General features: G+C 41.1%; 1 long non-coding RNA gene across 7 annotated transcripts in view; it reads right to left on the bottom strand.

The window, feature by feature from the left end:
* sox2 (SRY-box transcription factor 2) overlaps positions 1 to 13,296 on the bottom strand; it is a 533,219-nt gene that overhangs the window by 440,151 nt on the left and 79,772 nt on the right. Inside the window, exon 2 of one of the 7 annotated variants that reach the window (XR_010004877.1) lies at positions 716 to 761. The exons of the other annotated variants lie outside the window; for them this stretch is intronic. This is a non-coding gene — a long non-coding RNA (SRY-box transcription factor 2). The remainder of the gene's footprint in view (positions 1 to 715; positions 762 to 13,296) is intronic. 7 annotated transcript variants of the gene reach the window in all.

The raw sequence follows: 13,296 nt of genomic DNA, 5'->3' as shown, positions 1-13,296 counted from the left end.
CTGCTTTTGCTTGACGACTGTTTTTCTGTGTTTACGTTACCTACACAGCAGAGGAAGAACTTTGATATGAATGCCAGAGCTTATGCCGTTCTCTTCCAATGGAAGAGGAACAAAATGCTACAGGTGTTTATTGGAATTTTATATTATTTTTGTTTATTTACAATTTACAAGTAAGCAGGTCAACAGTTGGAGATTAGAACACCATGTACTTTCCTGAGCTTGTGAGGAAGGAATCCTCCTCCTCCTTGGTACTTGATAGGCAGGACTGTTATCTGTTAATCACTATCACCACTCTAAGTCGAGAGCATCCCAAAACAAGTTAGCTCTCCTAAAAATACAGCTGGACAAATTCACCTTACACTGAGTGCCCACATTGAAAATTTTAGCTGTAATTGATGCTTGTCAGGAACATAAGCCATTATAGTCTTTTAAGCAAAATAAACCAAATCCAGATTGGCATTCAGCATAAAGGCTGAAGACTTTGCTAACTTATTACCTCTCTTTTTGAGTTTAGTCACCTCCCTGGGGGTCAGAAGCAGCAGGTTCTTAACTTAGCTAGTAGCTGTTTTGGCAAATAATGAGGTAGCTAAAGCAATTCTGATAGCCAAAGAATTCACCTCTTCAGACCTATGCAGCAAAGCATCCAACCTTCTATCTTCTAAGATTTTTAGAAGTACCATTTGCATCTTAAGGAAAAGGAATTTTCAAAACTTACCCTGCCAAAGGGCATCAATTAGGGGTAGCTTCAATTCCTCAATGATCTAAAGAGTAAAAATATTTAATGTAGACTGGAGCCATCCAAAACATACCTAGATGAAACCATTCCCTTTCCATAACATAACCAATAGCAGTTGGAGAACTTATGAACAAGACCCCTGCTTAGCCTTAAAAATGACTTTTAGTACCCCTTCAGCTATATCAGTCAAATGAAGAGTTTTCCCCAGCTTTCAAAGAAGGATGTGAAACTCATCTTATTTCAACAGGTGGTGCAGTGGGTTAAACCCTAGTGCTGTCAGGACTGATGACTTGAAGGTTGGGTTGGTGACCTGAAGGTTGGTGGTTCGAACGCGGATGAGCTCCCTCTAACAGCTCCAGCTCCATGCAGGGACATGAGAGAAGCCTCCCACAAGGATAGTGAAAACATCAAAACATCCAGGCATTCCCTGGGCAATGTCCTTGCAGAAGGCCAATTCTCTCACACCAGAAGTGACTTGCAGTTTCTCAAGTCAACCCTGACATGAAAAAAAAGCTAAACTGAAACATGCTCTGAAGAAAATTCCCCCTCATTTAGCTACCGCACTCACTTTTTCTTATCTTAATCCATCAAAGAGACTGAGGGATGCTTCCTCTTCTATTTAGATTTATGAGGGGAACCATGACCAGAGTTCCACCAGTATGCTCTCCCTCCCTCTCCTTGGAAACAGAAGAAAAATCAGAAGACTGGCATTTCCATGCCTGTTTTGTATGCTTGCTGCCACTAGAGGGACTCAGCTTTGTATCCAGCTCCTTTGGCAGGCCTGCAATGTTTTTGGAACCTAAACTTTTCATGCCCAAAAGACCACCATTGTGAGCAGCCTCACCTTCAATTACTAGGGTTGGGAGAGAAGCAACCAAATGCCCATCATTTTACTCACACAGCTGAAGCCATACCATCCAGAATATGTACCCAGTCCTTCTTGCTGTGCACCCCATTGACACCTGCCGTCATGGCATAAATTGGCTCTAAATCAGGGTTCTCATAAGTGTTGCTCACTCCTCCCCAGGGGCCTAGCCAGATTGAGCCTCAACTATTGCCCAGTCAGAGGACAGATCAGCACTAGAGGTGCAATCTATCCCAAATAAGCAATTCCCTCTAGAGTGGCAATTTGAGAAACAGAACAGATTTCTCTTAGAAGAGAAAAAGGAGAAAGATATCTTCACAGATCTCCGCAGAAATTGCCGTCAGAGTATTACTGCTCAATAGTCCTTTAACGGCGATCTTTCACAATTTGTGATTCTAAAATTAAAACTATCTCGGTTATGAAAGTAGTTCTCAGTAGTACCTCAAAAGAATCTCACCCAATCCAATTTAGCCAGAGTGCTAAAGTCTCATTTAATCCGCAGCTGAAGCAGAATAAAACTGGAAAGGTGAGGCTTGCTTTCCCCTTTGGAGTGATTGACAGATAACAACCCTGTCTGTCAAGCACTTGGGGGGAGCTGGAGTCAGCATGAAGGATTGCCTCCCCACATTGCATGAAAATTGCTGTTTAACATTCCAATAAACACAGCATTTTCAAGAGTTCCAAAAATGTTCTATGACATTCAGCCTGTGTCTGCTTCAGTTCCAAAGTAGAACTACTTGCTTTATAGAGACTTTTGTTTTAACATATTCTACACTTCAGAGATGGGAGAAAAGCTAATTAACAAAGTTGACCGGTTTCATCCCTGGACTGCACAAGTCTTTGCGTCATCAAGTTTCTAGTCCTCAATGACTAGAGACAGTGCTAAGCTCAGGGATTCCTTTCCCCACATTCCTATGCATGTTTCCTAAAGGGCTTAGAATCATAGAATCATAGAATAGTAGAGTTGGAAGAGACCACATGGGCCATCTAGTCCAACCCCCTGCTAAGAAGCAGGAAATCGCATTCAAAGCACCCCCGACAGATGGCCATCCAGCCTCTGCTTAAAAGCCTCCAAGGAAGGAGCCTCCACCACGGCCCCGGGGAGAGAGTTCCACTGTCGAACAGCTCTCACAGTGAGGAAGTTCTTCCTGATGTTCAGGTGGAATCTCCTTTCCTGTAGTTTGAAGCCATTGTTCCGTGTCCTAGTCTGCAGGGCAGCAGAAAACAAGCTTGCTCCCTCTTCCCTATGACTTCCCTTCACATATTTGTACATGGCTATCATGTCTCCTCTCAGCCTTCTCTTCTGCAGGCTAAACATGCCCAGCTCTTTAAGCCGCTCCTCATAGGGCTTGTTCTCCAGACCCTTAATCATTTTAGTCGCCCTCCTCTGGACGCTTTCCAGCTTGTCAACATCTCCCTTCAACTGTGGTGCCCAAAATTGGACACAGTATTCCAGGTGTGGTCTGACCAAGGCAGAATAGAGGGGGAGCATAACTTCCCTGGATCTAGACGCTATTCCCCTATTGATGCAGGCCAGAATCCCATTGGCTTTTTTAGCAGCCGCATCACATTGTTGGCTCATGTTTAACTTGTTGTCCACGAGGACTCCAAGGTCTTTTTCGCACACACTGCTGTCAAGCCAGGCGTCCCCCATTCTGTATCTTTGATTTCCATTTTTTCTGCCGAAGTGAAGTATCTTGCATTTGTCCCTGTTGAACTTCATTTTGTTAGTTTTGGCCCATCTCTCTAGTCTGTCAAGATCGTTTTGAATTCTGCTCCTGTCTTCTGGAGTGTTAGCTATCCCTCCCAGTTTTGTGTCGTTTGCAAACTTGATGATCGTGCCTTCTAACCCTTCGTCTAAGTCGTTAATAAAGATGTTGAACAGAACCGGGCCCAGGACGGAGCCCTGCGGCACTCCACTTGTCACTTCTTTCCATGATGAAGACGACGCATTGGTGAGCACCCTTTGGGTTCGTTCGCTTAGCCAATTACAGATCCACCTAACCGTAGTTTTGTCTAGCCCACATTTTACTAGTTTGTTTGTCAGAAGGTCGTGGGGGACTTTGTCGAAGGCCTTACTGAAATCCAGGTACGCTACATCCACGGCATTCCCTGTATCGACCCAACTCGTAACTCTATCGAAAAAAGAGATCAGATTAGTCTGGCATGACTTGTTTTTGGTAAATCCGTGTTGACTATTAGCAATGACCGCATTTGTTTCTAAGTGTTCGCAGACCACTTCCTTAATGATCTTTTCCAGAATTTTGCCTGGTATTGATGTGAGGCTGACCGGACGGCTTTGTTTTTGTCTTTACTGCTAGCCACTGTCTCCTCCCCTTTTGATGACGTAGTAATGGAATTCTGTGAGGTAACTTCTTCTCAAGTTTAAACTGTCCCAGGAAGGCCAAGCAGTCTCCACCATGTTTTCAGATGTTCTGCTTTTCTTTCTCCCATTGAGGACGCATTTTGCCTCTCTCTAGGCAAAATGTAGATGAATGAATTTTTTATATTTTACATTCTTTAGAAGATGAGATTTAGAAAGATAGTTAGCTCTAAGACTTTTCTATCAATAATGTATTAACTTTAATAAATATTTTTGAACCCAACGTTCTGGCTTTGAAATCCTGAGCCATCCTAAAGATTATAAAGCTATCCCTTCTCACCACACATAAGTTTCTGCTGGTTATGGAGTTTATGCAACAGTGTAATTCATTTGAAGATGCAGGAATGAAAATTGGCTCTTGTCTACCACAACCTAGATATTGAGGGATATACATAATCCCTGTGATTAACCTTTTTTTCTCTCTTGCACCCTGAAATGCATGTTTCAACAGTTTAGCAAGTTAAGCCCATGTTTACCATCTAACAAATAATTACAAAACAAAACACTATAAGTAGCTGAGGAAAAATAAGCATTAATACAAAAGGATGTTCTTCACCACTTCTCCAGAATGGACTTAGCCTGAGGCTCTGTTTTATAGTGGCTCTATTCCTTTCTGGAGGAATAATCCCAGAAAGTGGTGATGGAGGATTCTTGTTTGGCACCCTGGCCTCGTAGGAGAATTTTACAAGTTCTTTAGCCTCCTTTGTCAGTGCTAGCGCCTCACCATTTCCAGACTCATTTCAAAATTGGCTTTGACCTATAAAGCTGTATACAGCTTAGGTTCAGACTGTAAGAAAGCTGGTGTTTTCTGATACAATCCTGCTCAAGTCTAACGATCTTTAGAGGAGATAGATCTTTACCTTTCTCTCCTTTCCACCAGTCTCAGCTGATGAAGACATGGAAGAAAGCCTCCTTTGTGGCTGCTCCTAGGTTTTGGATCTTCCCTTCCAAGGGAGATTTAATATGACCCCTCTCTGCTGTCTTTTGCCAGCAGGCAAAAAAACTTGTTAAAACAAGCTGTCAGCCTTGGTTGATCAGGATATAGTGGTGTGCAAGTGAGTCTGCTGTTTTGAGTATGTAATGTTAATTTAACATATTTTAATTGTTTTTAGTTTTAATGTTTTAAAGGTGCATTTAATTGAATGTCTGCTTTAATGCTTATAAAACTTTTGTAATTCATATTCTTTTAGATGTTCAGTTTTATTTTATATCGCTGTTTTGCATTCCATGGAGTATGTGTGCTACAAATCAAATAAATAAAATAATTAATTAAATGCTCTTTTAAAACATCTGCATATATCCCATAGCCAGCTTTAGATCTTGCTGTGAATCTTACTCTTCACAGTCTTAAATGATGGCCAATTATTCATCATAGTAATGCTGAATAACGTTGAATATAATGGCATGCAGGAGATTGTGTGAGAGAGAAAAGGAGTTTAAAAGAGAGAAACATATCATTTGAGTTAAGAATTTCCGCATATAATTTTTCACATCATCTGTAATAAATTCCACTATGAGATATAGTACAGCAAATTAATACAAAAGTTACACAAAGATTGTCACATGATGCAGAATCTTCCAGATGAATGTATAGGTGAACTAGTTCAAGCTCAGCAAACATTTACAGAACATATACATAGGGTCTTGATCACAGATAGACAGATGAATTTGATATTTAAAATGGAACAAACTTCCCAACATTTTAATGATTTAACTAACCTCAGAAAACAGTTACACTGACTGAAAGGGCCAGTATCCAGTTCTGTCAATGTACTCAACAGAAACAGTTTTTGAGTGTGGGTGGGGAATCAATGTCCTCCTTATTGGGCAGTGGTTCTCAACCTGTGGGTCTCCAGATGTTTTGGCCTCCAACTCCCAGAAATCCTAACAGCTGGCAACTGGCTGAAATTTCTGGGTGTTGTAGGCCAAAACAACTGAGGAGGCCCACATGTTGAGAACCACTGTTATAGGGGAATCGGTGTACTGTATTCCCCAAAATGTTATTTTAAAAATCCTGCAAAAACTCCACACAAGGGATGAAAACTTCAATGAGTTATGTTTGGATTTAGACCAATTTTCCATCTCAATATGATTTCTATGCAATTTTGTATTAGATTTACTTTCCCAATAATCATGTATAATAATGGTATACTTATTCCTTGATCAATAATTCAAAGGATAAGATTTTTAAAAGCATGCTGAGATAACAACAAGCAGTTGGCTGGGTTTCTATAGTATAGATCACATCATCCAGGGGCATTCAAGCGGAGACATACTGATCATAGCCTGACAAGCTCCAGCTAATTAAGTAGTCATCGTTGATCAATCTGCCACAAGTTAATATTCTCATCTATGCTTAAGCGTGCAATGTAATCAGTATTGTTACCAAAAGAGCTTGATACAATTAAGGAATAATACACATGCTAAACATGCAGATTATTTAAAGCAGTTGGAGCACAAGAAGTTACACAGAAGCAAAGTTTGCTATACAAAAAAAATTAGCATTAAATTATTAGTACCAGTGCTGAAAAATAACTCTTTCTCAGGGAGTGGCTATAATTTAAATGTATTTAACAGAACTCTGTTTTCAACACTCTGGGTTTGATCACGTGCAAACTAGCTTAAAGAAGTGTTCTGCAAAATTGTGAGCAGTTATTGGTCATTGCCTTGGTGGTGAAAACATGAGAGAAAAGCAATAATAATGAAAAAGATTTCAAAAGGATGTAGAATTATCTTACTTTAAAAAATCATATTATAGGCAAAACTCATATTTTAAAAAGTATCCTGGCAGTCTATCTATTTGTTATAAATTGTGCATTTTTCCCATTTTTGATAATCCATTCCCTACAGACATATTGGCATGAAGCTGCAAGAAAATTATATTAATGGAAGACAATTCCCATGTGTATCATTTTAAATTTTTGTTGCACAGGATTAAAACTATTTCATTTTCCAAAAGCAACATTTTCAAAATTATTCATCTTTTTTTTAATTTGCACTGGTGTTTCTGTCTTGCAGCTGATTAAAGAGCCAACTTCTTCCTTTAACACACTTTGACGTATCTTTCCATTGCCAGATATAGCAGTATCTATTATAGACATGGTTAATAAGGTAAGCTTCTCTCAGAGTGATTTCACCCTTTAAAATGGGAGCTTTTTAATAATGACGGATTTTTTTAAAACTGGAATTAATGTGCACTGCATATAATGTGTTGTAAAACAGGCAGCGCATCATTATCACCTCCCACTCAGAGCCATTTTAACTATAATCTCAGTATTTGGGTAGCTCAGTTAATTAACAACCTGGTATTACTGTAAAGATGAGATTGTCATGTTATTTGAAGGGCTTTTTAACATCCTCTTTGAGTGCTTGCTACTAAATTTGTTAACAGTCGGCACTATTTTAAGGGGAGTAAATTATATAATTTTTATGAGACTAGAAAATGAAAGAAAATATCTAATTTGATTAAAAATTAAAATTTACATTTTAATAAAGTTTCTGATTTTTTTAAAAAACACCTATTTGCATTTATGGTTCGCATTGGTTAACCCAGGAATACCACAAACACAGAACAAGATGCAACTTGGCTAACATTCAAAGTACTTTTTAAAAAATAATAGCTCTACTTGCTGTTTTTGTCTTAAGTATTTGCACAGTTATACTACGTATATTTATACAAATAGTAAAAATATTTGTGATACAGATACTACAAACATAATCAATTGGGAACAGAACAAGCAGCTGTTTAATGCATTTATATTTTGTCTTTCCTCTAAGAAGTGCATGAAGGCATATAGCACTCTGCTACCAATCCCCAACCCTACAGAGGTTTGGGTAAATGTGTGTTCATAACCAAGATTGTCCAGAGAGCTTCCTGGCTGAATAGGAATTCAAACCGACCCAATCCAGTAGCTGTTTTCTGTTAGATGTGCACGCATGGCTAGGTGGGCGCCTCCAATGACCTCTGTGAATGGACTTGTCTCTCAGATACCTAGACCTATACTATTCAGGACCCTCTTAGTCAATACTATCTGTCCAATGCAATTTTCTGAATCAGGGCTTCAAATAACCTCAGGAACAGGTCTAAAAATCAAGATACCAAGAAAAAAAAATTGGTTGGGCTGTGTAGTCTATGAGTCACTGTGACCAAGCTATCACTATCCTCAAATGAACATGGCTGGTTGAAGCTATTCGAAACAACTGTGGCCACCTAGCACCCCTTCCCCAAGCTATCAACATATACTTTCAAGGTAAGTGCAACTTCAATATAAAATAAGTAAACTACCAGCTCCCAGACCAGTAAATCACTGACTTACAGAGCCTCCATTTTAGCAGGATTCAGCTTCAGTTTATTATCCCTCATTTAACCTGTTAGAGGTGGTTCACGGATTGCTTCAAAATTTACATAACTACACTTATGTTAGATGTAATCTAAACACATAATAAAAGTGAAAACTGTGTATGTGTGTATGTGGAGGAGGTGTCCACTTACACAGACAGCCTCCTGCCTCCACAAACAGCTATAGTTCCCACTGAGCAGGAGACACCAATGGCCCTCCCTCCACTGACATGCAGGTTATAGTGAGTGTCATGAACATGTAGCCCAAATCCTGCCAGTGTCCTCCACAAACACCAATCTGCCCCTTGCCCAAGTGAAAGCTTTCGTGTGGGGGCAATTTCATCCTAGATGTTCTGTTCTTCCTCCAGAATGGACATCCCAGGGTTCCTTAATTTGCATGACCCCAACCACTGCCTTTCCCTTAACCCTTCCTACCCTTTCCTATGGTACACAGTTAACAGAGGAATTTATTAGCAACTAAACAAGAGGTTTGGGGAGAATTCACCATGATTTACAAAAGTTGTACTTGACCTACATCCAGAGAGCACTGTTAACCCAACCAACGATGGATCTGGACCAAACTGGCCATGGATAATGGGACTTGCAGTACCTTCACTGATACTGTGGCCCACACCAACAACAGACTGGGACCAAACTTGGCATAGAGAAGTCCCGTGAACATACTGCAGGGGTTAGTGGGAATGGACCTTGATTTTGGGAGTTACAGTTCACCTGCATCCAGAAAGAACTGAACCCAGCTGATGTCAGAGCTGGACCAAACCTGGCACAGAGACCCAACATTGCCAACTGTGCATACAGGCCTGGTTTGGGAGTGATTGATCTCAAATATGGGAGTTGTAGTCCACCCTTATCCAGAGAGCCCTGAATCCAGCCATCAACAGATCTGACTAAACTTTAGTGATATTACCTAACATCCCAAAACTAACAATCCCTTCTTTTAATAACCCGGGCACCACCGGGTCCCCAAGCTAGTATAAAAATAAAATCAAGTGTCATCAGCATACCAAGGCAATGTACTCCCAATTCACTAGCACTTTTGTAGATGTATTATTTATTTATTTGCTTCATTTATACCCCGCCTTTCTCACCATGTAGGGAATTCAAGGCATGTAAAAACCATCAGTAATGATAGCACTCTGTGGCACCACACAATGCACCTCTAAGGTATAGTTATCAAATACTATTATGTGAAATTGGCCCCTAGCCAGAAACACTGTGTCGACAATTCCTAATACATAAAGATGGTTCAGGGTGGTCTAAAGGTTAATAGTGTTTCTACTAATCAGTAGGTATTCCAGTCCTCTGGATCATGGATCAGTTTATTCAGAAAAAAACAAACTGACATGTGCCTAGGAACAAAAAGTACTGAGAAAGACTGACTAAAGAAGAGTTTAGCAATCACACTAAAGTCATATTAACGCTAGAAGGTTATCTGAAAGTAAGATGAAGCCATATACTGACATCTCAGACATTTTGAAGCCAGTCATCATGAAGGAGAAAGAAAATACACATACAGTATATGCTGGGGTCAGGAATGCAGAGAATCCAGAAGCAAATGAGAGCATTCACCAGTTGGTCAGACAGTTGCATTCAACAAGAATTTTGCATAGATGATGCAGTATTGCTTGACATACTAAGTGGTTAATTGCCCGGTGTTCTGTACTAAGCCTCTGCAAGGAGCACTGACTATTTTGAAACTGCTGTTTATTATTATTTTGCTACAAAAGATAATATCATCTCCACAGAATTTATCAGTTTTAGTTGAGGTGGGAAACTCTCCTGTCCAACGTCCTGAGGTGGGAAACTTTCCTGTCCAACGTATTTACCCCCAGATGCCCATTTGGAGTTACATCTGTCCTGTCCTCTGGAACCAGAGGTCTCTCCAACGTTCCACAGGTTATATCATTCACCACCATTTAATATAATTTGGGCATAGACTTTCACCAATACAAATAAATTTCCACTTGTGTTATACTACGCAATGAGAAAATGTCTGGGCAGGCTTTTACAAAATTTGGCATGTTTGATTCTTCTTCTTCATCATTCGGTCAGTCGTTTCCGACTCTTCGTGACCTCATGGACCAGTCTACGCCAGAGCTCCCTGTCGGCCGTCACCGCTCCCATTTCCTTCAAGTTCATGCCAGTCACTTCAAGGATACCATCCATCCATCTTGCCCTTATTTAACATCTTCACAAACGATCAGCCACTACCACCACTCACAAAGAGCTTTATATATGCTGATGACCTTGGCCTTACAACACAAGCAAAAGATTTTGAAACAGTTGAAAAGCAACTCACCAATGCCTTGAAAGATCTCTCCAGCTACTACAAAGAGAACCACCTGAAGACTAACCCTGCCAAGACACAAGTGTGTGCTTTCCACCTACGTAACCGCGAAGCCAACTGGAAACTGAAAGTTACTTGGGAAGGCCAAGAGCTCGAACACTGTTTCCATCCTAAATACCTTGGTGTCACCTTAGACCGAACACTAACATATAGGAAACACTGCATGAACACCAAGCACAAAGTAGCTGCACGCAATAACATCCTGCGGAAACTGACTGGCAGCTCATGGGGAGCAGACCCACAAGTAATAAGAACATCAGCCCTGGCCTTGTCTTTCTCAACTGCAGAGTATGCCTTCCTGTTTGGCACAAGTCTGCCCATGCAAAGCAGGTGGACATAGCACTGAATGAAACATGCAGAATCATCACGGGATGCCTTAAACCTACACCTGTTGATAAACTCTACAAGTTAGCTGGCATTGCCCCTCCTGACGTGCGACGGGAAGTTGCTGCTAACGGTGAGAGAAAAAAGGTCGAACATTGTGAAAGCCACCCACTGCATGGCTATCACCCTCCTCCCACCAGACTCAAATCAAGGAAGGGCTTCATGAGAACCACCACTCCTCTTGATGTTCCTCCAGCAGCAGCAAGGGTGTCCCTCTGGGCAGCTAAACCTGGCAATTCTAACTGGATGGCCCCCCAAGAGGGTCTTCCTCCAGGGGCAAACCAGGAATGGGCAACTTGGAAGTCCCTGAACAGACTCAGAAGTGGAGTGGGCAGATCAAAAGACAACTTGGCAAGGTGGCACTACCTGGAGGAATCCTCCACCTTGTGTGACTGTGGAGCTGAATAAACAACTCAGCATATGTATGCTTGCCCACAATGCCCTGCCTCATGTACGGAGGAGGAGTTGTTTAAAGCTATAGACAATGCGGTTGCTGTTGCCCGCTTTTGGTCCAAAACTATTTAGTTGCTTGTGATTTCTTTTCTTTTTTATTTATTTCCATTATTTGAAATGTATTTGCTGTACCAATGCTTTTGACACGAAATAAATAAATAAATCTTGCCCTTGGTCGGCCTCTCTTCCTTTTTCCTTCCATTTCCCCCAGCATCATGATCTTTTCCAAACTTTCCTGTCTTCTCATGATGTGGCCAAAATATTTCAACTTTGCCTCCAATATCCTTCCCTCCAGTGAGCAGCCGGGCATTATTTCCTGGAGGATGGACTGGTTGGATCTTCTAGCGGTCCAAGGCACTCTCAGGATTTACCTCCAGCACCAAAGTTCAAAAGCATCTATCTTCCTTCGCTCAGCCTTCCTTATGGTCTAGCTCTCACATACATAGGTTACTATGGGGAATACCATTGCTTTGACTATGCGGACCTTCGTTGCCAGTGTGATGTCTCTGCTTTTCACTATTTTATCGAGGTTGGCCATTGCTCTCCTCCCAAGAAGTAAACGTCTTCTGATTTCCTGGCTGCAGTCTGCATCTGCAGTGATCTTCGCACCTAGAAATATAAAGTCTGTCACTGCCTCCACGCTTTCTCCCTCTATTTGCCAGTTATCAATAGGTGTGGTTGCCATGATCTTGGTTTTCTTGATGTTTAACTGCAGCCCAGCTTTTGCACTTTCTTCTTTCACCTTGATGATAAGGCTCCTCAGCTCCTCCTCGCTTTCAGCCATCAGAGTGGTATCGTCCGCATACCTAAGGTTGATAATGTTTCTTCCAGCAATTTTAACTCTGGCCTTGGAATCGTCAAGCCCCGCGCGTCGCGTGATGTGTTCTGCATATAAGTTGAATAGGTAGGGTGAGAGGATGCAGCCCTGCCGTACTCCTTTCCCAATCTTGAACCAGTCTGTTGTTCCGTGGTCTGTTCTTACTGTGGCTGCTTGGTCTTTATACAGATTTCTCAGGAGACAGACAAGGTGACTTGGTATCCCCATACCACCAAGAACATGCCATAGTTTATTATGATCCACGCAGTCGAAGGCTTTGGAATAGTCAATAAAGCAGAAATAGAAAATGGTTTCTGAAACTCCCTGGCTTCCTCCGTTATCCAGCGGATATTGGCAATTTGGTCTCTTGTTCCACTACCTTTTCTAAACCCAGCTTGGACATCTGGCAACTCTCGCTCCATGTATTGCTGGAGTCTTCCTTGCAGGATCTTGAGCATTACCTTGCTGGCATGGGAAATAAGTGCCACTGTATAGAAGTTTGAGCATTCTTTAGCATTTCCCTTTTTGGGTATGTGGATGTAAATTGATTTTTTCCAATCTGATGGCCATTCTTGTGTTTTCCATATTTGCTGGCATATGGCATGCATTACCTTGACAGCAACATCTTCCAAGATTTTAAACAACTCATATGGGATCCCGTCATCTCCTGCTTCCTTGTTTGATACGACCTACGTAATGTATATTTTGGGAGCCCTGAGGGACGTCTCATATTTTTAGGTATACAGCGCATTAGGGTTATTTGTCAAGACTGTGACAAAAGATTTTGACAATCTGTATATCAAACTTACTTAAATCTTTTAATGTTTGCCATAACAGTGTAAATAGTTATTTATTTCTGTATCTGTCCATCACCACCGCTGGGCAGAATATCACCAGATTTGGAGGGGATGTGTTAAGATGGTCTCATTTAATATATAGGTTATGTGCAGA

Source organism: Anolis carolinensis, chromosome 3 (assembly GCF_035594765.1).
Source record: "Anolis carolinensis isolate JA03-04 chromosome 3, rAnoCar3.1.pri, whole genome shotgun sequence".
NCBI lineage: Eukaryota > Metazoa > Chordata > Lepidosauria > Squamata > Dactyloidae > Anolis > Anolis carolinensis.
This window is presented reverse-complemented; position numbering and strand designations above follow the sequence as displayed.